General features: G+C 51.2%; 1 protein-coding gene across 2 annotated transcripts in view; it reads right to left on the bottom strand.

The window, feature by feature from the left end:
- The window catches only part of Bcor (BCL6 corepressor), a 121886-nt gene that overhangs the window by 78267 nt on the left and 16016 nt on the right, over positions 1-27603 (bottom strand). Inside the window, exon 1 of one of the 2 annotated variants that reach the window (XM_034484941.2) lies at positions 12611-12766. The exons of the other annotated variant lie outside the window; for it this stretch is intronic. The gene's annotated coding sequence lies outside the window, so the exon portion shown is untranslated. Of the gene's footprint in view, positions 1-12610; positions 12767-27603 lie in introns of those variants that run through there. 2 annotated transcript variants of the gene reach the window in all.

Here is a 27603-nt window from a genome sequence, read left to right as displayed (position 1 = left end):
AAAAAAAAAAAAAAAAAGATTTTATCTGCTTGAGACAGTCTCACGCTGTATTCCAACCTAGCTTGGAATTCACTGTGTAGCTCAGGCTGACCTTGAAATCCCAATCCTGAATGGTTGGATGCTGACGATACGGCTAAGGGCATAGCTCAGTGGTAGAAAACTTCGATCCAAGGCCCTGAGTTCAATCTTCAGTACCACAAAACAACAACAAAAGCAAAAGCTGACGAAACCTACGGCCCTGGCAATTCAACTACTGGTTAGCTGGCAGAAATGTAGATGCTCCAGGACATATATACGAAATAGTCACAGCCACATTATTAGTGATGACTCCAAAACTATCCAAATGCCCATCGACAGGGAAACAGTAAATAAATAAAATGTGTACTCATACAGCAGGATACTATAAGGATCCTACACAGTAAGGAGAATGGACCAATTGCACTACACAGAATGGGTGCAGATCCCACAGCCATATGGAAAGGAAAAGAAGCCACACACACAGTATACTCCCATGCCTTTCTAGTCTACAAAGTACCAAACAGAGGCTAACTGATGCTATTGGGAATCAGGGTAGGGTGGCAATGTGCCTCAAAGACGAGAATACTTGCCTACCGTGTGTAAGGAAGGCTGAGGTGTCTGCTTGGAGGCCTGAGGAGGGTTTGTCTGAATCCTGATGTGGGTACCAGTTAGGCAAGTGTGCTGATCTGGCTGTATGCTAATGATGTGTGCACTGTTCTGCACAGCTACTGTGTTCCACTGAAAATAAATATCCTCCCAGCTTGTCATCATCATCATCATCATCATCATCATTGGCAGCAGCAGCAACATCTAATAGGGAAAGCACGCTGAAAGCACAGGAAAACCTCTGGGAAAGCACTGCAAAAAGATTTATACGGAGAAGGATTCTGGGGTGGGGCATACAGATGAGTGGGAGATTCAAGTTCAAGGTGAACCCATCGAAATCAAACCGTGGTTGCCAGTGAGCTCAGAGCTCAAGTTGCAATTGTATGAACATGCGTGCACCACCCACACGCTCCAGCCTGAAGGTTGCTGCTCTGGAAGCAAGCCCACCTCCACTTCTAGGCTAGGTTTCCTCCCAGGCGGCCAATCACTTCACATGACTTTGAAAGCAGGAATCCAAAGACCCAAGTAAGAATCTGAATCCAAACAGGAGCCTGGTAGAGCCCGTGCCTGCCTCAGCACCTCACTCACTCAGCTTACAAAAGGAAAACTTAGATTCTTTTCCACCGGGTGGATTCCTCTGATTGCAATCACTCCAGGCTTCAGTGATTAGATTCCATTAGCTGCAGGAATCAATTGAACAACGACCTTTCCTAAAGTGAAGGGCCAGCTTCCAGAGCTTTGGCTGGCTGCAGAGCCCAGGAGGAATTCACTGAAGGAAGGCAAATAAAGAAATGATTAAAAAAAAACAAAAACAAAAACAAAAAAAACAAACAAACAAAAAACAAAACAAAACAAAAAAACCTAAAGGACAGCAAGACAAAGGCAGGGTAGGTGCAGGGACCAAGGAGCTGCAAAGAGCAACTGGAATCTTGCATCCCAGCCCTCGATCCTGGGCAGCCATGGAGACCAGCTGAAGGGCTTGTTGGCAGCAGAGCAACCAACAGATTGCTGCCATTCCAAGACAGGCACAGAAGTCAGCAGGGGCAATTACTGCCTCTGGGGTCTCCTCTGATCTTTCCCCCCCACTCTCTCTGGACTCTCTGCATGAGAAGTCCAGGAGATAAGAATAGTTTCCCCAAGACCCACTCTCTCAGCATTGGCAAGACCTGTGGCCCGGATTCCCAGATTTCCTGAAGTTAGTAACAATGATCCATAAACCACCTCAGGGGGTGCTGATGTGTAATTATCATATGGGTTTATTTAAATTTAATCTAAAACACAAGATTCCACCAAAGGCAGTTTTATCATTTGATATATGTATTTGTATATATAAATGTCATAGCTAGAGATACACAGTTTTGGTTTGAGCCATCTGTTTCAGATTAGGCTACTTCCCACCCAGCTCACTGCCCCACACTCCCTCCCTAGCTACATGGTGACTCTGCAACTCATTTCACTAGAGGTGAGGCCTGGTGCCCCAGCCCACTGACATCAGATCACAGAATTCCCTTTAGCCAATGAAACGTAAGCAAAAGAAACAGTGGCAAGTCCTGAGTGGGAGACTTACAAGCCATTGTGTTCTCCTTCTGCGCTCTTACAATTTTTACCATGGCCATAACTGGCCCACTCATCCATGGAGGATGAAAGACACATGGAGCTAATTTGAACCCAGCTCCTACTTATGATCAAGCCTCTGCTCATCAACCAAACTCATGTGACCAACGAACACATCCAACAAAATTAATTGCTGAGCTGTGCTTTGGGTGGTTTCTTACACAGTTTTATTTCAGCAAGAGCTGACTGATAACATCATCTAAGTATATTCCTTTCCCTACCCAAGACTCACAATGCACCCTCTACCTTCTTTCTAGAAGAGTTTCTTTCTTTTATTTTTAGAATATATTGTTTTCAATATACTATCTCTCTTTATTCCCTTACCCTTCTTACTTTTTAAATTTAGCATAACTCGTAGTATTTTCTTTTTTATTCATGTATTTATTCTCCATTTTCGGGAAATTTGATGACATCCAAGACACTGTTCAGTGCCCAAAGCATTGGTAGGAAGGTAATAGGCATTAAATAATCTTATACAGATATATAATTCTTTTCCTCCTTAGTAACTCTAGTATCTAATTTATGTGTGAAGCTCAGGAACTATGTGATAGGCGAACTTGAAGAAGAAAAAAAAATTAAAAGGGTGGTGATCTTTCTGGGTGTGGTGGTTCATATCTATGATACCAACACTTGGGAAACTGGGGTAGGACGAAGTCAAAGAATTTCGGGCTAGCCTGGGTTACACAGCATGTTCAAGGCCAACTTGAACCATAATAAATAGTGAGACCCTTTCTCAAAAGGAAAGACAGCAAGTGACCCAGAAATACACACACACACACACACAGAGACAGAGAGAGAGACAGAAAGACAGAAACAGAGAGATAGAGACAGAGAGACAGAGACAAAGACAGAAAGGATGGACAGACTGACTAACTTAAGGGTACATCATACATTGCCTATATTAGTCTTCAATTTCTAGACTCAAGGGATCCTCCTGCTCCAGTCTCTCCTATAGTTCAGACCATGGGTAGGTACATGCCACCTCAACCAACTAAAACAAAACATTTTGTAGAGGGAAAAATTATCAGGAAATTGCAAATATTGGAACTGCTGATAAAATTCTGCACCCCATATCAGGGGCTCTCTTCAACCTTAGGGGCTTTGTCTGTGTGTTACTGGGGTGTCAGGAGGAACTTCAAAGGGATTTAGGAGGCTTCCAAGAACTGTCAGAACGTTTGACTCTGGGTTTGTGCCCGCATCACACGTTAATTAAATTATATGGCAGAAACACCACAATGTCAAGAGCAGATATTATTGCCTTCAAAGCCTAACATTACGAGAGGTGTTTTCTAGCACAGAGCAAAGTATACCTTTAAACAAATTCCTTTGTCTTTCCTCAGGCTGTCAAGTCCTCCACCAGTCAACCAGTCAACATATCATATGAAAGTATATCCCTGACAGTTTTATCAGATGCAGGGGGTGGTCCGAACAAAACTCTCTAACTCACAGGACAGTGGGAGGTTCACAGAGTCACCCACTTCTTTTGTCCGCCCCTCAGCTTTGTTCATTTGTTTCCAATACAGGTTCTCACTATGTAGCCCTGCCTGTTCTGGAACTCTCTATATAGACCAGGCTGGCTTCCCAGAGATCCACCTACTTCTGCTTCCTGAGTGCTGGAATTAAAGGCTTGCACTACCACACCTGACCAACCCTCAATTTTGTGACCTTCAGCCCCTTTGTGAACCTAGGCACATCCCTGAGGGAAAAGATTTGGCTTTCTGGATCTCTATGTAACAACAGGTTCTGTCTTCTAAGATGCTCTTATCAGCAGGACAGCAGATGGCCAGACTACAGACTAGTGGGAGTCCCATGACCTCCCCCACCTCACCTCCCACCCCAGCATCTTGTTTATTTTGTTTTCCTTCTAGCACTGAAGATAGACAGAACACAGAACCTCATACAAGCTAAGCATAAGGTACCACTCTACCTCTGAGTAGCAACTCCTACCCATCCAAATGTTTACCTTTTATAAAAAAGTATAGTCTCATGTATCCACCTCTAGCTAGAGTGTCACTGAGTCCTGGGGATAGGACGCAAGTGTTCAGGCTCTGAGACAAACCAGCTGAGCCAATATATATATATATATATATATATATATATATATATATATATCTGCTGGGGACCAGACTCGGAATGTCATACATGCTACTAGGTAAGTACTCACCACCGCCACCCCTGCCCCAATGTCTTAAATAAGCATGGTGAGGGTGGAGGGCTTTGGTCCAGGGGTTATTGTCCTAACAGTGCAGATTTGAAGAAACCAAAAATATGATGGAAACTGTCTGAGGGTATCACAGGCAAGTACCATGTTGGGGTTCCTCCTGTCTCTTGCAGGTAACAATCAAACTCCCAAGGCTTCAGAGACACAGAGACTCAAAGACAAATAGCCTATTCACAAACATTACAGCAAGGTTGAAACCAACCTGGTGTGCGTGAGGCTCAAGTCTCCCTAACTCCCAATGATCACTTGCTAGGTGCCAGGTATTATTTTAGGTCAGTTATGTCCACCAACTAATTTAACCTCCTCAACATCATGAGATGGGTCATATTGCTTTTTCCCATTACATGCGTGAGCTGAGAGTAACTCCTTAGTCCCACAGCTTGGCAACTGGCCCTCGGAGGCGGCAACCCAGCTTCCCCTAACAGGCTTTCATATAGTCTTTCCTTTTACATTTTATTTATTTCTATTTATTTTTAGTGCACATAGGTAAGTATGGCGGTCACAGGACGACTTCCAGGAGTTGGTTCTCTCTCCACCACCTGGGTTCTGAGGATCAAACTCAGGTCGTTCTGTTTGGCAACAGGCACTTTTTTCCTTGCTAAGCAATTGAATGCTGCACGCCCCACCTCCTGCCCTTCCCCCCCCCCCCTTTGGCTTTTTGTTTTGTTTTGTTTTGTTTTAGACAGGGTCTTATGTCTAAACCAGGCTAAGAACCCACTAAATAGCTGAGTACAACCTTGAGCTACTGATTCTCATGATTCTATCTCCCAAGTCCTGGATTCTAAGTAAGTATTTATCACTATGCCTATGGTTTTGAGTGTCGTTGTCATTGTTGTTGTTGTTGAGACAAGGTCTCAGACTGAAGTGATCCTCCTGCCTCAGCTTGGCGAATGCTGGGATTGTAGGCATGAGCCAACCACCCACCATACTGGGCTCTGGAAGGGTAGGGAATAAGAAATTGCTACAGTCTATGTGGGGGGATGGGAATGTATTACTCTGTACCAATTGATGAAGCTCAAACTAATTCCAATCTCTGAAAGGCTTCCCAATTCCTTGGAATAGAAGTGTTAAATACATATTGTGCTTTCGAAAATCTGCCTTCTGATATAGGTGTCCATTGCACAGGTCTTTTGATTTTTCTTTGGGTTTGGGCTTCTTCAAGGTAAATCTCTATTTCTCCAACCCTCTCTTTTTTCAGGACAGAATTTATTTTTTTTTCTTTTTACCTATCCTGACAAGTGTGCACAGGAAACTGGGAGCAGTGATCCTGCAGAAAAGTGGAGATGGGTAGGAGAGTCACATTTCTCCCCTAATACCCTTTGATAGCCTTAAAATTTTTTGCCATGTGCTATCCTGGCACACATCTGTAATCCCAGCATTCAGTGGGTGGAGGCAGAAGGATCAGGAGTCAAAAACCAACCTCAGCAACATGAGACCCTATCTGAAAACAAATACTGCCTCTCCCCACACAACATGAAAGTTTTTTGGTCATGCACAGGTGCTACCCCCTAACATTTGCAATCAATATGACCTAGTTGTCTTGATGGAGTCTTGGGAAAGAAAACACATGACACCAGCCCCCAAGTCCCCATTTAGCAGATTGGGCTGAAGGTGTTTGTATGTAAGTGGAACACAGGTTAAAAACACACCATTGAATTATGGCTTAAAAAAATACATTCTTGGTCGAGCGGTAATGGCACACACCTTTGGTCCCAGCACTCAGGAGGCAGCAGCAGGCAGATCTCTGTGAGTTCGAGGCCAGCCTGGTCTACAGATCAAGTTCCAGGACAGCCAGGGCTACACAGAGAAATTCTTTCTCGAAACTGACCCTGCAACACCCCCCCCCCAACAGCCCTCTTAGGGCTGAGAAAGGGTTCAGTGTTGTACAGCGCAGGGGTCTGAGTTTAAATCTGTAGCACCTATATATAAACTGAATGTGTCACTTTGCACCTTTGACTTAGATGGCTGAGGCAGGAAGATTTTGAGTTCAAAGCCAGCCTAGGCAATGCATAGAGACCCTGTCTCAAAAGAAAAACTATAAAAATGGCTGAGGCTACAGCTCAGTGCTAAGCAACTTACCTAGCATGTATGAGACTCTGAGTTCAATCCCCAGTACTAGGTAGGGTGGGGAAAAAGAGGGGGAAAAAAGTCCTAGCTAGCAGTAATGGCATCAGCCTGCAGTCCCAGCTACACACAAGCTGAGTTAGGACTGAGGGAGCCATGCTCCTTCCCATGAGCTCTGGGCAGCACAAGGCCCTGTTTCAAAACATACACATGAACTGGCCATGGTGGCATGCATACACCTGTAATCCCAGGACTCAGAAGCCTTAGGCAGAAGTTCAAGAAAACTCTGGGCTACATATCTAATTCCAGGCAGGTTAGGCTAAGTGCCAAGAGCCCGCCCCCCAAAAAAAACAACAAACAAACAAACAAAAAAAACCAAAGACTTTCCCCCCAGCGTTTGTGTGAGAGAGGAAGCAGATTCCTGGAAACCTGGGGTGTTCCTCCCACTCCCTTGCAAGAGCCACCAGCGTAGTACTAAACAGACCAGAGACTTAAACTAAAGGTTAGTGAATGAATGACTCTCTGCTCATGACCCATGAAGAACCATGTGATTCGACACCCATCCCTCTACCCCCTATTTGTATTTATAGGGAGCTTCTGCTTGCGGACCTTAAAATACACAAAGCACGAGCAGACTTTTACTCGGCACAGGATCTAAGTTACCAAGTATTCACAACTATTCAAACCCCGAAGCTACCAGGCAGGGAACTCAGGCCATCCTCAGTCCCCCAGGCCACTCTGAAGAAGGGAGGGGATCCTGCTCTTGGACAGCTTACTCTTGGAAAGCTCTCGCGGAAGCCTGGAACTATCCACCAAAACCAGAATGAGGAAGTACTGTTCTGAGAGGACTGCAGAGGGGTGGGCAGGAGGGCTTTCTGAGACTTAGGTTGGCTGGGGAGGGGGGTGCCCAAATTTGGGGGCAATGAAGTCTGAGTAGTGGGCCGGAGAGGGCACACTGCCAGCTCTAGCTGGCCCAGAGCCAGAGAGTCTGACTGAACTTGGGCCAGCCCTGTTGGCCCACAGACTCGGTACGCTAACTGCCCGGGTACTCCTAGCCTCTTTGTTTGCACTTCCCTACAGTTCCCCGGTAGTGTTTAGGAATGCGCTTTGAAGGTTTCAGCGTGTTTCGCCAGTGCTTAGGGAAACCGAGAGCAAAGGCTGGGCCCAGGCCAGATGGCTCGAAGGAGGGCACCTGTGATCACACTGAAACACCCCAAGGGGCAAGTGGAATCTAGGGGGCACAGAGGGAGTGTGCCCAGGGAAGGGGGATGTATTTAAGCCAGTTCGAATTCTCTGATGGGGGACTCCCCTCACGATTCGAAACCTTGGAGATTCCCAAGTTTGTTTTGTTAAGGAAGGCAGTATTCCCTTATCGAGTTCCAGAAAGAGCCGGTGGGGGTAGGGTGAGAGGAGAGAGGGAGGGAGGGAGAGAGGGAGGGAGGGAGGGAGGGAGGGACAGAGAAAGAGAGAGACAGAGAGAGAGACAGAGAGACAGAGAGAGACAGACACACACACACACACAGAGAGAGAGAGAGAGAGAGAGAGAGAGAGAGAGAGAATGAGAATGAATATGAAGGGGGGGCAGTGCAAGCTGCTCTTTTCTCTCTGGGGCAGCAGTTCAGGCTAGTCCTGACTTGAAAAGCTGCCTTCTTGATTTGCATCAAAATCTCTCTGGCCTGACCCCCAGGGGAAATAAAGTTAGACAGGCTTTCCAAGGAAGGGGAAGTAAAGGACCCATGTGACCTCTGCCACCATCCAGACAGAACAATCTGGAAGGCTCTGGAGCTTGGTCCCAGTTTAGGGTGGAGGTAGAGAGGTTCCCAGCCCCAAGGAGGCTGATAGCCTCTTCTCCCTCCCGGAATGCAGCCCCAGGCGAAGGGTAGCAGGGAGTGGCTAACTTCCTTCTCCACATCCTCAGTAGCTCACCCACAGTCCTTTATGTCCTTTGTTATCTTGCACATAAAAGGAAGGAGTCGCCCCTGCTGGGTCATTTGAGGATTCTAGCACTAGTGGCCCCAGATGTCCAGCATATTGCTTTGCATAAAGCAAGTGCTTAATAAATGCTAACTGGTTAAAATAATGGGCCAGAAAAGAACCCGTTTCTCCAACCAGAACTGCTTGCTCTAACTCTGGTTACCTGTGCTTGGTACTTGGTTTCACTTTTTGCCCCGTTGACCTGTCTTCACCCTCTGAATTCACGAGGGCAAAAAAAAAAAAAAAAAAAAAAAAAAAGCCCCAAGGTCTTTCTAGACCCACAACGACCACCTTTGTTTGGAAGCTAGCACTTTACCCCCCCAGTTCTGATCCTTGGGATCCGGCTGCCTAGGCCTAGGCTTCAGATGATCAGTCTCCTGTTCCTCCGCGCCTGGTCAGGGTAACTTCACCATACACACTCAGTTACTGGATTCTCTGACACATCTGTTCCTTTCTGTCTCCACGGCCATTTATACAGTCCCAGCTCCTGAGTACACAGGCCCGGTAGCACATGAGCAATGACTCCAAAGCCACAGAGGGCACTTGGATCCCCCCAACCCCTGCAGCCAGTATTGTCTAGAGCTCCTATAAACCTCCCTCTTGCTCCCAGAGGATGAAGCCTGAGTGTAGGGGCCTGAGGTCTCTGGATTTTCCCCTTCGTTCCTGTTTCCCCTTGTTTCCTACTTGTCATTGACGCGGTGTCTGAAGCTCTGCTTAGGGTAAACAAACTGATCAGACGTCTCCCTTTCTTCCCGTTCGCAGAAAAGTCACTTTCCCTGCTTAAGTAATGACTGCCTTTTCCTCCCAGCCTCCTCTCAGCCCACGTATATTTAGTGCAAGCTGCCCTGGGTAGACTTTAATTAGGTACCAACTCACCCAGGGGCAAATACCAAGGACCCCTTGGTATCTGAACAAATGGGACCCAGGCTTGATGTAGGAGGCTGTAGTCAGCCTCCCCTGGCTGATAAGTGACTGGCGGCCAGCAGGTAGAGGGCTGTCCATTCTGAGCTAATGATCGCCTTAGGCACCAAGTGATGGAAAATTCTGGCAGGCTGGCAAGCTGCAGGGCGAAGCCAGGGACAATTGTATGGACCAGTTTAACATGGCTACAGGGAGGGATGACAGAAGGAATACAGCCCCTGTGTGTGTGTGTGTGTGTGTGTGTGTGTGTATGCACATGGGCTTGTTTGTGTGTGTGCTTGTGTGTGTACATGTGTGTGTGCCTTTTCTCTCTAGTCTCCCAGCCCATGCTCTTTCCTACCATTTTTTCTCTTCTGTTTCTAGCCCACGCGAGTTGAAATTAGAAAGGTCTTTGAATTCATTTATTTGTTTTAATAAAGACAGCATTTTAAGCAGCATATTTGCAGCAATTGAGTGTTAAACTAAACACCAAGCCGGCTAAATGTGTTAGGGGGAAATGAAAAGTCAGTTTACAAGAAACATATAATTAACACGTTCTTTGACTTTCCCTAAGCTTTTGTCTGGCGCAGGACAAGACAGAGGCGCCATAATCAACTTTAAATAAATGAAAGATCGCATCCAGGCGAAAAGGGGGACAAAAAAAAAGTTTAGAGTGGAAAACAAAGGCCAAATAAAGGATTTGGAGCATTGAAATAAATATGCTTAAAAATACATCTTTTGTTCCTTTATGTTTAGTCAACATTCATTTTCTCCTTCCCAATAGGAAGGCTCTATCTACTGTGGACGATACCTGTGAACAGCCACAGAAACACTGACCTAGGGGGGAAGGGAGGTGAACCGAGGCACCCACAGGAAATGCACGGGAGTTTCAGGAGGTTGATAAATCCAGGCTAATGGAAATTACTATTGCACAACACGGGAGTCTTCACGTGGCCCGACTTCCAATAAACGGTTCCCCTCCTCACCCCTTGGAGAAAGTGAAATAAGACATTAGACTTTCAATAATCTCATATGGTGATGATCAATCAAAACCCAGAGGAGAAGGCCAATTTATAGAAATTGTATCTGCTTCACTGGGCGAGTGGAACCAGGGAGCTGAAAAGAACACTGTGGTCGCCTTTGATGTGTGAAGTTGCTCCCAAATGACAAACGCCAAAAAGCACTGCCTGTACACATGGGGTCTTTTCAAAGAGAGAGGGTGCTCCACAGAGGCCGGTCGTGGGCCGCTCACTGTGGGGACCTGCCTAAAGGGAAAGCACATGGTTAGGCCACATCAAAGCTACTTATTTCTATTATCTGTTGGTTATTTTAAGTTGGAGTTACCATCTTTCTTATTTGTTTTATCGCTACTGAAGTTTATTTACTGAATTAACTTTTAATGGACCCTCGACTTTGTTCTTCAGAGTTACCTTCTAATACTCGGGCCTTTTTAGCTAGGCCCCCTCCAGGCTTTGTGATCAGCTTGCCTTTGTGACCCTAGGCCCCCATCCCCTCCACCCCAATCCTGGAGGTGAAGAGCTCAGCCTCTGTTAACTCCTTGACTGCTGGTGTCTTTTCTGTGTGTGTGACTACTAATCACCTCCTGTTGATCACTGCCAAGTTCCCAGGTTGAAGGAAGGAAAAAGGATCTCTTGACCATTCTGACTGGCTTTCCACATGAGCCTGAAAATGTCGACAAATTTGAAACATCTGCCGGGCTGCTTTGGTCTGATTGCTAAAATATGCCGACCTCAAGCCCCCTACCCCCGCCCTTTTTAATCTGTTTCATATTCACAAATTAAGCATTTAGTCTGGGTAATAAATCAGGGCGGTTTACGAGGCTCACACGAGACAAACAAGCGAGAAGGGCGCAACACAAGCCCTTGGAAGAGGAGCTGCCAGAGCCGAGAGCACTGGACCGTCTAGAGCAGCCCTGGCGTGCCCCGAAAGGCCTCCCGCACCCACTCTTTGGCGGATCGGGGAGAGGGCCAGGTGGAGGATACAGATGAGCAGTCCGAGCCTAGGCCCACGCTTCTGGAACCTTCCACGAGAACATGATGTACCTGGCCTGCCCCAGCTCCAAGCACCTCGGCGCCCCTGCCCTGCCAGGAAGCTGCTGCTGGCAAAGGCGACCATCTCACCTCACACATGCCCTGTGGTGGGCCCATTAAGTCCCTCCCGACAGAGAAGACTGGATCCCCTCCCCCACCCTCTTCTATCCGGCTGGGCTCAGCCTTATAGATTCCAAGCCTACACTAACCAAGGAAGCAAAAGAGTGCCCACACGTGACTGCCACCAAGCCTGGGCATTAACCTCTCTTCGCCCCGACCTTTCCCCGCTCCCCTACCTAGGTTTCGAACCCAGGTAGCCACAAAGCTCCGTTCAGATTCAAATACGAAGCGGATGGCGCCTTTTGAGCGGATAGGGGCTTTACAGGGGAGTTGAGAAGGGGACCAAAAACACAAACGGGACCTGTCCCCGCTGCAGAAACCCAAGCCCCAGCTTTTAATGGCCACGCAAACTCAAGGGGCTCTTATTTGTGCGTTTCCCGCCCTCCCCGGATCGCCCGTGAGAAGTGGACCTGGACCAGCGGTTTCGGGCCAGTCTCAGACCCAAGACCTTGAGAGACCTCCCTCGAAGAAGAAAGTGGCTCTGGAGTCACCTCGACTGGGCCTTTTGTCGCCCTGCTATATACTCAAGTTCCCTAACGACTGGTGTTCTTGATGCTATCACGGGACGCGGCGGGGCGGGAAACCCGGGATCCTGGCGTTACATCCCACCCTGAACCTAGGGAGAGGGTATAGAAACAATTCCCCCAACCCGCAACACAGCACACACGTCGCCCTTCCTCTTTCCCTAGCACACATTCCAACTGCGAAAGCCATTACCGCCGGCGCGCGAGAGACTTTTAAAATATTTACAGCCCGCTCTCCGCACGGTAGCCTGATCCATCTTGTGGGCGCGGAGGCGGGGCGTTCGGGCGGAGGAACGGAGCCCGGGTGGGGGGCGCTAGCTGCTTCTCCCCACCCACGGTCCCCGGGTCCCCTTAGCGCCCCCACTTCGTAACCGGCTGGGGAGGCGACCGGTGCCTGTGCGCAGCGCCCCCGGGGGCCCTGGCCGGGCTGGAGAGGGCGGGGGGGACAGAGTCCGGGAGAAGGGAGGGCGGGGAGGCTGATTTAAAGGTTCTCACCGGGAAGCGAGCAAGGCACAGACCTGAGAGCCGCCGCGCGGTGAAATCCGAGGAGCTCTCTTGGCGAGGAGGGGCTGTCAGAGGCCATTTATCTCTCGCCAGAGTGGAGGCTCTGCTCCCACACCGCCCGCGAGTAACAATGGCAGCGAGCAGCAGCTCTGCACGCGCTTCAGTGCATGAATGGATTGCGGAAGATGCTTGCGCTCCGCTCCACTCCCGCGGCTCCTCCAGCGCCCCTCCCCGCCCGCCGCCCCCGCCCCCGCCGCCTCCCTCTCAGCCCTTGTGGGCGCCTCGCGTCTCGGAGGTTCGCAAGTTGGGCCCTGTGGCGTGGTCCCTTTCACTCAATCCGCCCCCGTCTCCCCCCCCCCACACACACCCCGCTCCCCTCCAGCCGTTTCCCAGGGCCTTGGCACCTCGCCATCGATTGTCATTAGGGGCTGAAACTTGACACTAGCCTTCCCGGCCTCCCCGACGCAGACACCCCCGCCGGCTCGCTCCCTCTCTCCCGGCCCTGGCAGCTCGCGGCAAGTTTACTTTCAAGGAGTTGGACCGTGTTTCCGCCGCAGAGGCCGACCGCATGCGGGCCGGGGAGGGGGGTGAAGTGGGGAGGAGGGAGTCGGGGTTCCGAAGGGTGTCACCTGCCCTGGGGCCTAGGGTGTTTCCAGGTGTTCGCTGGCTTTCAGCCCAGTCCCTCCCAGCCCGCTGATCCACGGCAGGTCCTTGTCTTTGGCACGTGTGCGTGCACTCTGGTACTCGGACCCCAGCCTACAAGTCCCACCAGCAGGATAGCGTGCCCACATTCTCCAGGGCGACTAACAGTCTCCAGAGTGGAGGGAGAGGGCCACAAACGGCGAGGTCAGCCGCAGAAGTGTGCCCCCCCCCCCGACTCCGCAGTAGGAGGTCTAATAAAAGCCCCTAGCCAGTTTTGGCCTGGATCGGAGCGAAGCAAACCCAAATCCTCTGAGGCTCCTGTCTCATAGTCCTGAGAACAATTTTTATAAAGACTGGGGAACCTTCTAGAAGTGGACACACACAGCGACCCTAAGGCAGTGCCCAGAAACCCGCGGAATGAGGCTAGGTTTCTGGAAGGCAGCTACACGTGCGCAAAGGCGCACTCTGGGAGGCAGAGCGCGACCCATGGACCCAGGAGACTGGTAAGGACAAGCGAGAAGCTGGCAGTGAGACAAAGCCAGAGGAGAACGCCAGGAAGGCTCAGCCGCAGACCCGGAAACACAGGCTGCAGCAGCCGCCTGAGCCCGGCGCGGAGGCGTGCGCAGCCAGGCCCTGCCTGGCATATCTCCATTCCTGTGCCTAGTGACGAACGCACACCCGACTCTTGGCGGGCCCTGCTGCCAGAGTTGGTCTCTGTCGGCTCCCGGGCGAGTCAGGTTTGTGAAACTTCCCAGCAGAAGAGGGAGTCCCTGGAACAGTCTTCATGGATTCAGGCCCCTCTGGCATCCACCTCTCTCCGAGCTTGAGACAAAGATAGCAGGCTTATAGGTGAAGCGTGGTCTCAGGAGTGTCATGGTCCACTGAGTTTCCATTTGGGCTTCCCTATGGCGGTACCATTATAGCACACTACCCGCTCTGGCTTTCCAGCAATTAGGAACCAAGCTGGGCGTTCCTCAACCACTAGCGCTGTAATGCAATTTGAGAAAAGACCCAGAGTAGGTACCAAGGCTGTCTGGCCACAAGCAGATTGGCACGCTGAGCCAATCAGTACCTAGTAGGCTCTGCTCCCCTTCAGGTACCTACCACCTGCTCTGCTGCACTGGTCGCGACTGCAAAACACCCTCTCTTCCTTTAAATAAAACCAAGGGCTTCCCCACTGTTGGGGGCTCTGCACATGCACACTCCCTGTACCCACACTCTGGGATGCCCACCTACCTCTTCTGCCTCTTCCTATCTCCCTGTTGGTGGTCTCCTCAAAACCTGACTGTCTAGCTGAGTGGAGAAAATGGGTGTCGCAGACGGAGCCTGGGTGGCCAAGTGGAGGCCCCTGAGGACAAGGCCTTTAAAGAGGAACGGGCTTCTGTCGGCAAAAGAAGACACCAAGGAGGGGGCAACAGGAGGAGGGAGACAGAAAGGGAAAGCCAGCACTAATCCCTCAGCCTGCCTACCTGGGGACAGCTGCAGACAAAAGGCTTTTCCCTGAATATTATTATCTCCTTTGCACCAGCAGTTCCATCGAGCTATAAGAAGCTATAAGAGAGAGAGTGCAGACCCCGTTCCCCGCAGTTGGCAGAGGAGGAAAACTGCCCCAGCGGCTAAGAGAGGTGAGCGGACAAGAGAGATACCGAGGCTACTACGGAGCTCAGTTGGTGGAGTAGGCCTTGGGTTTCCTGTTTGGTAGCCCTGTGTGCACGTCCTGGGGTGAGTATGGAGAGGGGAAGGGTGGTTACTGGCCAGGAACAGACATCCAGTTAGGGAAGTCCCGGAAGGAAGGACATGGCTCCACACCTCTTCCTCTGTCCATGTCTCAGACAGCAGCCTCTTTCCATTGAAACCCGGAGTGGGCCCCCAGTCTGCTGCCCTTAGGCAAACACTGCAGAGTACCTCCCTAGTCCTTCAGCAAGAGCTATTGCAGAGGTCTCAAGTCGGCCTTGGGAGGCCCAGCTTTGCTCAGCCCTCCCCTCTGTCTGCCATCCCTCCACCACTCCCACCACCCCCAGCCTTGGCTGCAGGATGCCTTGCATCCAACTGTGGTTTCCGGGCAATAAAACAACTATTAAAGTCACAGGCACGGCTGGTGATTTGCATCGCATCCTCTCATGCATGGATTCAATATTTAATACACAATATTGAATACGGATATTAAAAATCAATAGCTGGGGACCCCTGGGGAGGTGTCACAGTGCGATCCCGACTCAAGACTACAAGCAACTCTTCTAAAAAGACAGGAACACCAAGTTCAGCCAAGCTAACAGAGGCGCCAAAGGAAGTGAGGAGTCATGGCTGCATCTCAGCTGCCTGCTATGCTTAAGGGTACCATTCTGAAGTTGTGCTAAATAAAGCAAAGCCAACGAAATGGTATGCCTGTGGGCTTTACTGGCTGCGGGAGGGATGGATGGAGGAGGGATGGAGAGTTGTTTCCATGCAGTTAGCCAGCCAGGTGCATGGAGTTGTTTGGTTGCTGTTTGTATTTTCCTTTGGTTCAGGTCTGAGTCTTGCATGCAGGCGCTCAACTTTTCCCATCATGATAGCTCCGGTTCCTAGGCCTCAAGACATCCATCACCACAGGCCCCATGGGGAGCTCTTGGCATAAGCTTTCAAGCAGATGAAGCAGGAATTCCAATGGCTGGCTCGGGATATTCTTGGTATGATAAAAACCAAACATGAATGCCTACCTCGCAGGCTCTTCTCGAGCTACCAGAACCTTCAGGCCTGTTGGTGGCAAGGGGGTTGATGGGTGTGACAGAGAGAAGAGGCTAAGAAAGCAAGATCATCTGTTAAATAGACAGGAGACAACAAGCTCCTGGGACACATAATTATCCTTTCAGGCCTGAACACCAATTATTCTCTTCCTTATCAAAACATAGAACTATGCTTTATCCTAAAAAGGGAAAGAGGCATTCCCAGACCGATTAGGTAGAGGCGAAGGAGAGGAAACATTTTTCAGAAATCTCCCCCCCACTCCCAGCTATAGAAATGGAAAAAAAATGACAATAAGAGACAACAACTTTAGCCGACTGGAAGGGTCTGGAGAACTCAGAAACAAACGAACAAACAAAAAACCCTAAGTGAACTTGACCGGCAGAAGTGCTAGCATCAAGTTATCTGATTAATTCTTTTCATCATCGTTTAAATCAATCAGGAAGGAGTGGGAAACAGAGCTCTAGTATAAACAGATTGGGAAGATACCCCAGGAAAACCTCCTAGTAGTCATCTGGGTAAAAGTCAGGGTCGAAGACCAGAGGTGTTGGAAAATGACAGTCAATGAGCCTATGGTCTCCAGTCTTTGTTCCCTAGCAGTTGTCAGAGACCAGTCAAAGCCAGGATGGGAACAGACACCCTTCTCAGAACCCAAACCGGAAAAGCAGCTGCTCTCTTTTGGGCTGTGGAAGATCCTCTAATGGTGGTTCGCTCACCCAGACCCTGGGAGTTTATCTGTACATGTGCTTCCTGGCTGAGGGGTTGCTACTTTTCCAAACGTTGGGCCTAGGGCCTGTGACATTCACTAGTAATCAGTCTATGGGCATGGTGGATAAAAAACAACTGAGCTCTTGTACCGCCATCAGCAGTTTCTTCCTGAGTCTACCAAACTGCCTTCCAGTCAAACGCTGAGCCTCTCATAGGCCCCTACTGTTTACAGGCTGCACAGATAGATGGCATCCAGTACAAATGTGTGGCTGGGACAATCCATGGCTGACCAGAGGAGTCTGGGAAGAGGGAGAAGCACCATAGGCTTGAAGCTGACCCAGCTTGGGAGCTTTGCATCTACAGAGCCCAGAGAGTGTTTTTTTTGTTTTTGTTTTTAAACTAGGTCTGCCTGGTACATCAATTCAGAGTGCAAGCAGCTTTGTGGCGCTTAGGTGGCCTAGCCCCAAAGTGTGGAAAGCTCAAGGGACTTGCATCCCAAGTTCCAAATTGCGGTGTGAACTAGAGTAAGGGACCGGGAAAGATAGAGGGAATTATTTCCCTGCCAACACCACCCCACCCCTTTATAATGTTTTCCTTTTAGGAACCAAAGCTAGTGGAGTTGTTCTTGGAGGCCCCCTGTACTGCCACTACTTCCTGATGTAAGGCCGTGAGAATAAAGGCTTTCTGCCAGGAGGTTCCCTGGTTTAGCACCAGGAGCCTCAAATCCTGGCGGGAATCCTCGCACTTCCACCAAGACACTTAGACTGACACTCACACTCTCTCTCTCTCTCTCTCTCTCTCTCTCTCTCTCTCTCTCTCTCTCTCTCTCTCTCACACACACACACACACACACACACACACACCACGCTTCAGGAACTGCTGAAGTGAATGTGGAACCTGACGCCAGGGTCAGTGGAGGGACTGTCCCCATCACCAACAAGTTGCTGGCCGTGATAACAGCTGTGGGAGGGGGGAAGGGAGCCGCAGGCAGCCACGACTGAACGGTTGCGATCTAGAAAATTCAACAAGAGGCCGCCACAGTGGCGGCGGCTCCAATTAGCTGAGCCAACAGGGAAGGCAGAGAGCTAGGCAGCGGCCCTGCCGATCACGCCCCGGGCGAGCAGGCAGGAGGGGGCGCGGGGCCTCGAAGCTGCTCGCCCGGGCAGCCCTCGCTCGGCCCCTCCCGTGGGTTCTCGGAGCGCGCCTGGTGTTTACATACTGTCCTTCCGACACGGGATCAAGTTTCAGGCCGCGCTGGAGGCGCCTAGAGCCAGCCACAGGCCGGGGAGAAGGGAAGAGCTGGAGCCGGATCTAAGGCCAGGCTGCACCGCCGAGAAGGCCGGGGCGCTAGTGGTCACAGCTAGTGTAGCCCTCCCTCCTTGCTTGGGGTGAGAAGTCTATCGCGTAGGGTTGCAAAGGCAGGTGGAGCTGCGGATCGCTATCCAGAGGGAGAGGCTCCTCTAAGTCGCGAGTGGAATCCAGGGAGCACCCCGGACTAGGGGGTGGGGTGGGGGTAGGCTGTCTGATGGGAACCCAAGGATTGTTTTGAAAACCCCTGTGAGCTCTTCACTCCTCCCCTAAACTCCTTTGATAGACTACCGGATCCAGATTGTTGTGGTGGTGATGTCTGTGGACTGCAAAAACACAAAAATTCGAAGCGACCACTCGCTTTTCCTTGCCCACCCTGGCCCCAGTGCTGCAAGGGCCTCGGGCGAAGTGCCCGAGGGTCTGGCAGCCCGAGGATGCCCCAAGCTGTCAAGTGTGGGCAAGTGATCCCCAGCTGCAGACACACTGTAAACAGCCGAGTGTGCGCCCTCCTAGCTCGGGATGAGACTCTCACTCAAACACAAGTGTCCTCTCGGGCTCCCCAGCCAGATTTCTGTGACAGAGACCCAGGAAAGAAGGCCCCCCACCTTCACACCAGGACACCTGCATTCAAAAGAGAGTGTTCTGAACCTGCACAGGCGCCAGGTGCTGCTGAGAGGGGAGAGGCAACCTGCCCCCCTCCCCGCTAAATACTTGCTTTGTTCCAGGAAACGGGGGAAGCATTAGGCTGCTACCCCCAGGGAAACACAAAACTTTTTTAATCTCGGAAAGGGCGGTTGAATGCTTCTCGAAGTTCCCGAGATCGGTCAAGGAAGGGAAAAGCAGAGGGCAGAGGAGATCGGGAGACTTCCGAGAGAGACTAACTGACAATGTGGGAGGAAAACAGCTCAGGGTGACCAGGCCGGAGTCTCGGGAACTCAACTCAGCGTGATGGTGCTTCGCGAGTTCCAGCGAACAGCGGGCTAGGCCAAGTGGTGCCTGCCCAGCCGGCGGCCGCGCCAGCTTCCTGCCCTACCCAGGACCGCAGAACAGTCAGGGACGCCACCTCTGGCTGGCTTGGTATCGCAGGAGGATGAGGGTATACAAATAAACCCCGAATCTCTGCACAGCTCCCCTCCCCCATCTTCCGCATCACAGTGGACCCAGGCCAATTGGTGGGTCATCCGTTTCAGGTTTTCAACCTGGGGTGAGAGGGAAAGGTTCAATGAGCTAACCATAACGGTTGGGTCAGTCTGAGATATCTTAGGTCTCATTTGTTGACTGCCTGTCCCCTCAGCTCCCACTCCACCCTACCCCATCCCGGTCTCCACCTAGCTAAGGGAACCACTAGGTTAGCGATATAAGGTATAACAGGCAAAAAGACGAATGGAGGCAAATTTGTCACCTTTCTCTTCACTGCCACATCTCACTTAGCCTTCCTAACATTCAAGGAAGGGGAGGGCACCTAGGCTCTGTCCCATCCCCCGTGGGACGCTCCCCTCCATCTCGGAAGCTCAGACTGCGAACCAGGGTTTTCCCCCTTCCCCGTGGACTCGCAAGGTTTCTAACTTCCTCTAAACCTCCCTCCTCGCTCCGAAAAGCCCCGAGGAGAAGAGCAGAAAGGAAGCAAGCCGCTAGTGTGCTAAATGAAGACCATGTGTGACGGTGGCGGCATCAGAGTCCCGCGGCCGGGGAAGGGGGCGGTGAAGGCCGGTGTGCGGCCCACGGCTGGCTCCAGGTCGAGGCAGCCAGCGCCTGGGCTTTGGGGGACGCAAAGCCGCAAGAAAGTACTGCTAGGATAGCCTGGTGGCTGGCCACGAATAAGTGTGAGTGTGTGTGTGTGTGTGTGTGTGTGTGTGTGTGCTTGGTGGACAGGATCTGCCGCGCCGCGGGGGGCGGGGGCGGGGGCGGAGCCCTGACTTCCTGGGCCGCAGCTGCGACCCAGGGCGCAAGAGCAAATCTGGCTCCGCGGCGGCGGTGGCTCGGGCCCGCCACGCTCGCAGCTGAAAATCAACAAAGGGAGGCGACAGGCGAGCGGGGGAGGGGCGCGGCTGAGCGCTCGCTGGCTGCTGTGGAATAATAAAAAATAATTAATAATGATAATAAGAGAAAAAAAAAATCCGCCGGCTTTCTGGGCACTGGGTTTCCGTGCGGCTGCAGCGGGAGGCGCGCTGTCCTTGACGCGGCCTCTCTCGCCTGGTCTGCCCGCCCCTCCCCCTCCCTCGCCCCCTCCCCTTCCTGGGAACCAGGAAGAGAAAGGTCTGCAGCTGACAAATATTATCCATTCTCCCCATCGATCGCGGAGTGTACAGATGTGAGCGCTTGATGTGCCCGCGGAGCGGCGGATCCTCCCTGCTCTCTCGCCGCCCCCCTCCTCCCCCTTTGTTCTCCTCCCCTTTCCCTCTCTTTAAATAGATTTCAGGGCGCTGCCTGTTGGAGAGCAGCTGGCGATCTCTCCAGAGAGAGAGAGAGAGAGAGAGAGAGAGAGAGAGAGAGAGAGAGAGAGAGAGAGAGAGAGAGAGAGAGAGAAGCCCGAGGTGCCCTGTCACCAAGCCTCCCCTCCCCCACCTGCCTTTCCCGCTGTGAGCCCACCTCCCCTTTTTCCAGTTTCCAAAACAGAAAACACCAGGAACACCCACGTCCACTGCATCGCGAACCTCGAAGCCTTTGGACGCTTTGCGCTGTCCCCGCGCTGTTCCTTGTTTCAGTGAGGAAAGCACAGGGAGGTTACATAGCGCCATGGCAGAAGAGCCAAGGGTCGAGATCTTTCCTCGGCAGCAGCAGGGACAGTGCCCGGGTCAGGCTAAGAGGGTACAGTTTACCCATTAGGGATAGTGGGACAAGGCAGCTTCTTTATTCCTCTTTTGCAAATGGTAGATTAAGCCGGCAGCGCTCGGCTTCAAAGGGCCCCGGCCGCTCCTCAAAGGGTTAACCCTTCGGCCCATAATCGCAGACACGCACTCACACTCACACGCGCGCACGGTGCGCCCTCCCCGCTCGCCGGAGAGCTGGCCACGGCCCGCAGTGCACCCGGAGCTGGGGGAGTAGCTTGGGGGGGGAGGGGCGGGCTTAACCAGGCCGCTCGACTGAGCCGGGGCCACCTCGCCGGCTGTCACTTAAATGATTGTCCTCCGCTCCGCTCAGTGCGGTCAGTACGGGCTGTTAACAGGCAGTTGCAATCAGTTTCCGAAAGGTCAGCCAAGGTCCTCCGGCTCTCGCAGACGGAAGACATTACGAAACCGCTTTTGTATCTGCAGGCACTTTAGAAAACGAAGCAAGGGGGGGCTTCACCCCAGCGCCTCCGCTGCTGGGAGCCCTGAGAGGGTCGTGGGCGGCAGGGAGAGGGAGCCTGCACCCCCGCGGACTGGGCTGGGCACCGAGGAAATCACCGGCCAAGTGACCTAGGCCCTTCGTGTTACGATGGGGAAGCGGAAGATGGACAGGCTGTAAGGGAAAGAGAATTGAGAGGAAGTAGGATAGACCTCCTAGTTCCCCTCTTCTCCCGGCCTGCGGCCCACACCCGGTTCCGGCCCGAGGTGGGTGGCCTTGGGGACTGGGAGACCCCCACTCTCTCTCCTAGACTCTCCCGACATGCGTAGGTGGTGAGGAGGGTGGTAGAGGGAAAGACCCTTGTAAAGCGAGCGAATCACTGCACGGTGTCTGAAGACGCTGCTGCTGCCGCCGCTAGAAGTCGTCCATCAGCAACCAGTCCAACCTGCCAGTGATAATGTGCGATCAACACCAAATCACCCCCGCCAGGCGCGATCCATCATCGCAGCCCGCTGCAGGCCCGTGTGAGCCTGACTCGCCGCTGGAGGTGGGGAGGGGACCCCAGAGCAGAAGGCGGTCACCCAGCAGACCCGAACTCTGCACACCTGGCTCCCTCTCCTGAAGACATGCACTTTAGTGATCAAAACTCCCCAAGTTCCCCAGTTGCAGGGTGCAAACACCATGCCTCCTGAGTTCTGGGCACGGTCACTTAGGAGCCTGCGTGTCCTCCACGCCCAGTTACCCTGGTCACACCCAGCAAAGCCATCCTTTTCTTGGCTTTGCCCTGTGTGTCCCCTCCCCCCTCCTTCGAGAAAGCGTGGCTGGCGGGAAATTAATATTTAATATCGTGAAATTGATTAAAGGGCTGGAAGCCGGCGATGGGGTGGGGGAAGGGTAGGGTCTCCGAGCATAATTAAAGATCTCGGAATGGTGGCCGCTTCTGGTCGGCCCGGGCCCCACAAGGCCTTTGTGAGGCCCAGGCGGGGTCGGTGAGGCTAACACAGCAGTAGCCTATGAGGCCCTGGGTTCTGGCACTTGCTTGGGGGTGGGGGGCAGGCGCTATCTGGGAAGTCTGGAGTGACCTAAGCTCACCTAGGGGTTACACAGAGAACTGAGTCTCCGATGCCTGCCTATTTCGTGGCCCCTTCTGGGCACTGGAGCCAAAGGTTCAAACGGTTCAGTTTCTAGAACTTTGCTAAGCGCAGAATCCTCTTCATCGTCCAGAAAGTCCTTAACCTCCTCTAGGCCGGACTTAGGAGGGACCCCCAAGGAATGAGTCTTCTGGGACTCTCAAACAGCTGTTGGGAAAGGACAGACCCTGCAACTAGGGACCCCCAAGGCCTGGCTTGCCCAAGGCTCCCGCCGGTTCTCTCAGGTCCAGGCCCCACCCCAGACCACTCAAGCTTAGGGCAGCTTAACTCCTTCAGCTGCACTGCAGATGGGGCCTGCTGCTCCAGGCTGCTCTCTCCTGGGAGTCGTCACCGAAACCAGCTCGGCAGGAAGCCTGTCTAGATGTTTAAGGTTCCAGCGCTTCCAGTGAGGGGCCGAGCAGGACAGGGACTAGGAGTGGTGGTGCAGGTGAGGTGCTCCAGGCACCTGGAGAGACTTTAGGTAGGTGCCAGGGCAGTGGAAAGTCTTGGCTCTGTGAAAGCTTTAGAAATAGGAGGGTTGAGCCTGCCCGGTTGAGGTACGGCTTTAATCACAGCCCTCCAGAGGCCGAGAGGCAGACAGATCTCTGAGTTTGAGGCCCATCTGGTCTATAGAGTGAGTTCCAGGGCAGCCAGGACTACATAGACCCTGTCTCAAAAACAAAACAAAACAAACATTTTTTTTTTTTTTTTTTGTCGATAGTTTGTTTCAATGGTGAGTGGGATGAACCCAACTCAGAGCCCACAGACCCTTGCGTTCATGGGCTGTTTTGAACTTCTGTTTTTGTATATGATTTTGTTTGTTTATTTTATTTGAATTTTTTTCTTTTTGGGTAAAACAGTACGTTTGAAAAGCATCAAGTGCTCAGAGAAGAGTGCACAGTTGGAATACAACTAACAGCAGCATTGATCGTAATGAAGCAGGGGACCCCAGGGCCGGCCTGACTAGAGGCCCACTACAGGGAAGGTCAGGACCACAGAGGATAAGGCTTAGCCTAGGGTTTATGGCTGTACTTGAACAAAGTGCTGAGGGGCTGCCTAAACTGGGGGTGGGGAGAGAGAGAGAGAGAGAGAGAGAGAGAGAGAGAGAGAGAGAGAGAGAGAGAGAGAGAGAGAGAGAATATTAAAAGGGGGAGCTGCCGAAGAAGGAAAGAGTAGCTGGTGTGGCTGCAGAGGAGGTGGGTGGAGGAAGTGTTTTCCCTCAGAATAACAAGCCAGTGCAAATGTTATGCAGAACGACTTCACATCATCAAAACAAAACCCCTAACTTCACTTTCAGCCTCTTTTTCCAGAGCTGATATGCCAATGTGGGAACTTCAGACAGAACCTTGAGGTGGTAGGAGGTGTCAGCCAACAATTTACAAAAGGTAATAGGGAAGCTTTTCTGGGTACTTATCCCCCCCCCCATTGAGATACTACCTGCACCAGCCCCCCCCCCCTCTCTCTCTCTCTCTGTGTGTGTGTGTGTGTGTGTGTGTGTGTGTGTGTGTGTGGTGCGTGCGCGCGCCCGGGCTGGGCAGTGTCCTGACCTCTCAACCTGAGCCCAGCCAGAGATCACTCAGAATACGCAGCATTCATCAATGCCATTTCTAGTAAATTGGAACTAAGGTTTCTAGGAGGAAGGCAGCTTTCTCCGATGTCAGAGCAAATGTGTGTGTGTGTGGGGGGGGGGGGACGACTCGCACTTATTCTATAGCTTTACTAAATAATACTATGGATTCTCCAAGATCATTCCCGGTGACTTCAACAGCTCTGGGCTCTGTGTCTTATAAAGGGGTTTTCCTCAGTGCCTACGAAGATTGTGGAATTGTGCTCCAAGCTTGGAGGAAATGCCGGGGGTGTGAGGCCTGCACCCAGTAGTCCCCGTTGGGTCTCCGTCCACCGTGTGGGACCTGGAAGCCAGCCTCACACTCCTTGTCCCTGGAGTCCCCGGCCCTACCTCCTAGTAACAGGAGTCCCCCACCCCCACCCCCACCCCCGAGTACTGGGGGTGTGAGAACGTGGTCTGGTGTGACGGTGAGCACTGAGGCTGTCTGAAGAAGTGGAGGAACTGAGCCGCCCGAGGAGGTGCGGCTTCCCGCCCGGGGACAGCGCGCGCGGCGGCGCCGGCCTGGGGGACAGCAGCCACCTCTCGCGGGCGCCGGTGGCCCGCGTGGCTGCGCGCCCGCCGCCATCTTGACCGGGAGGTGCAGGCCGCGCTGCCCCCGGCGGTGGCTCCACGGAGCCACAGGCTTTGGCGGAAGGGACCTGGCCACTGTCCCCAAGCTTCTGAAGCGTGCCGCCTGCGCTCCCTCTGGAGCCCCCTCCCCACCGCGGGCCACGTGGACCCTCTCCCCACAGGCGACAGAAGAGCTGCGACCCTCAGGGAAGCCGCGGCTGGAGAGCTTCCCTCCCCGGGTCGCCAGTGCGGGTTTTAATTCCGACTAACCACCTCTTGTTCTCGGATTACTGAGACAGCCAGCACGTTAGCAACTCTGGGCACACAGTGTTTGGTCCCCGTGGCCAGGAACTTGGGCCTCTGCCCTCACATGCAGTCGCGGGTGGGGATGGCGAGGCCTGCAGCACAGTCCCTAGCATTCAAGGGCTTTCCAGGCCGTGCTCTTTCAGGACAAGCTAGGATTTGAAAGTTACCACAGTTTATAAGGGCCTTTGATTAGAGAAGGATGTGACTTTATGTGTCCTTTTTTTTTTTTTTTTAGATGTAAAACGCATCGAGGAAAAACTTACATCGAGGAATCCAGAAGTGCAAAGGTGAATTTTCTTTTAAAAGACAACTTGGGTCTTCTAGCAATTTACAATCTTAGTGGAAAGGCAGAATTGCAAATGTCTAGACACGGATAAAAGGACCGTGAAATCGACGTAAATAAAAAGAGTGTAAAATTGACGTAAATCAAAGGCCTGGGGGAAGGATACATTAAATTATTTTTAAAATTGCCTTTATTTCCAGAAGTATAGATCAGTGTCGGGGAAGAAGGATAACAATTTATTAACAGTAATCAGGGTGTAGTGGCACCCAGCACTACCGGGAGGCAGAGGCAGGCAGATCTCTGTGAGTTCGAGGATAGCCTTATCTACAGAGTGAGTTCCAGAACATCTAGAAAACATACATACATACATACATACATACATACATATACACATACAGACATACAAACAAACAAACAATAAACTTTACTAACAGAGGATAGTTCCCAAGTTCTAGGCAATAACAGTCATTACTCCAGAAAGGCTGCTATTTAGGAAAGAGGGGTGAAAGTTTATGTAAACTAAGGGAAACATGAAGAATGAGAAAGTCTGGACTCTTTGCAAAGCTCCTGACATTAAGTGGGTGGCAAAGAAGCAATTTTCAACCAAAATATTCCATTTGAAACTCCGACCCCATTTCATTAAAAGTAAAGATTTTAAGAAAATGCAACTAACATGAGACAGGGTAGTACACAGAAGCTGGAGCTGAGGGATCTTGTCAAGTCTGAGGTCAGTCTCATCTATATCTTGAAGGCTGGGATAGTGAGCAAGACGAAGATGTGAATGTTAATTCCACCAGGGTGAAGTAGCCCAGCCCTTAAGAGCAGTTACTGCTCTTGCAAAGGACTAGAGGTGGATTCCCAGCACCCAGTTTTGCCCAGTTCAACTCCAACTCTAAGGGGTTCTGATGCCCTCTTCTGGCCACTGTGGCCACCTACCCCAACATGCCTACACACACACACACACACAGAGCCCGGGAGAGCCATGATAATCTAGATATTTTTCTAAACTTATCTTCTAGTATCTGCACACCGTGTGGTTTCTGAGGAGGTCAGAAGAGGACACTGAATCTCCTAGAACTTGAATAACCTATGGTTGTGAGCTGCCATGTGGGTGCTGAGAATCAAACTTGGGCCCCCTGGATTAGCAACCAGTGCTAATACCTAAATATCCACATAAAGGGAAATAGGGCAAAGCACTTGGGAGGCAGAGGAAGGCAGATCTCTGTGAGTTCAGGGCCAGTCTGGCCTAGGGCAGCCAGTGCTACACAGAGAAACCCTATTTCAAAAAAAAAAAAAAAAAGGAAACGTAACTGCCAAAATTCTTTTCTCTGATCAATGAACAACCTCTATGTGATTATGATTATAAAATATGGGAACAAATTTAATGATATCTTGAGATCTCACACCACAAATGAGGACAGGAAAAAGTACAGACACCTAAAAAAAATCTTCCTTTAGCATCTTAAGACATCAATAGATGAAGCTGACATTGGATTAGTCCTGGGGAGGTAATTTAGTCGGTAAAGTTCTTGCCCAATCCCAGCTCTGATGAGGTAAGAGTCAGAATGGAACAGAAGTTTACAGTTACCTTCTATTAAACAAACAAACAAAAAACAAACAACAAAAACCTAAGGTGGGAAAGACCAATACCTAAGTACTTAGAATAGTAAAAGTTTGAGAATTCCCAGTCACCATGATGGACCTGATGTCCATTCAACATACCACCACACTCAATTTGCTTAAAGTCCTTGTGTGGGTGGGGGTGACCACAGTGTAGAAAGAGGCAGGCAAGCAGCCTGGGGATGTGGCTCAGAGATATAAAGGTTGCCTAGCAGGCAAGAAGCCCTGAGTACCATTCTCAGCACAGAGGGGGAAAGGCGGAGGCCAAAGGACAAACCCCCACACACTCACAGGAAACCCATGAAAGGGATGAGCTCCCTGCTCCTGGTCTATGTATTTCTGGTTATAAGGGCAGAATAGGCACTTAAGTTTAAATTTGTCTTTCTTTAAAGAGAATCAGTTATAGATTTACATCTGAATACCTTTCCTTTCAAAATTGTGTTCCTTTATGTGTGTGTGGAGCGGTTTCTGGGGCCCCAAACCCAGTGCCTTGTACATGCTAGGCACTCTAGCCCTCTCTAAGCAACTCCATCTCCCCAGTGTGGCCTGTGGGTTACAGGAAATTCACAAGGATGTTGAACTCTGTTGTACCACCTTGTATAGTCTTATCCTCAAATGCCTAGACCAAGTACACAAAGACCTGTCATCGTCAGTACATCTTAGAGACCACTTGTTCAAAACCAAAGAAACTCTCTGCCTTACCCCAAATCATCCCACCTTACTTTCAAAACTATCCTTGCTCACCTCTACCCCAGAGCAGGGAGTAGTAAGGTGATAAGGTGATAACACCAGAGCCTGTAGATGAGAGATAAAAGAGAAAGAAAGAAAGAAAGAAAGAAAGAAAGA

The sequence above is a fragment of the Arvicanthis niloticus genome, chromosome X (assembly GCF_011762505.2).
Source record: "Arvicanthis niloticus isolate mArvNil1 chromosome X, mArvNil1.pat.X, whole genome shotgun sequence".
NCBI lineage: Eukaryota > Metazoa > Chordata > Mammalia > Rodentia > Muridae > Arvicanthis > Arvicanthis niloticus.
This window is presented reverse-complemented; position numbering and strand designations above follow the sequence as displayed.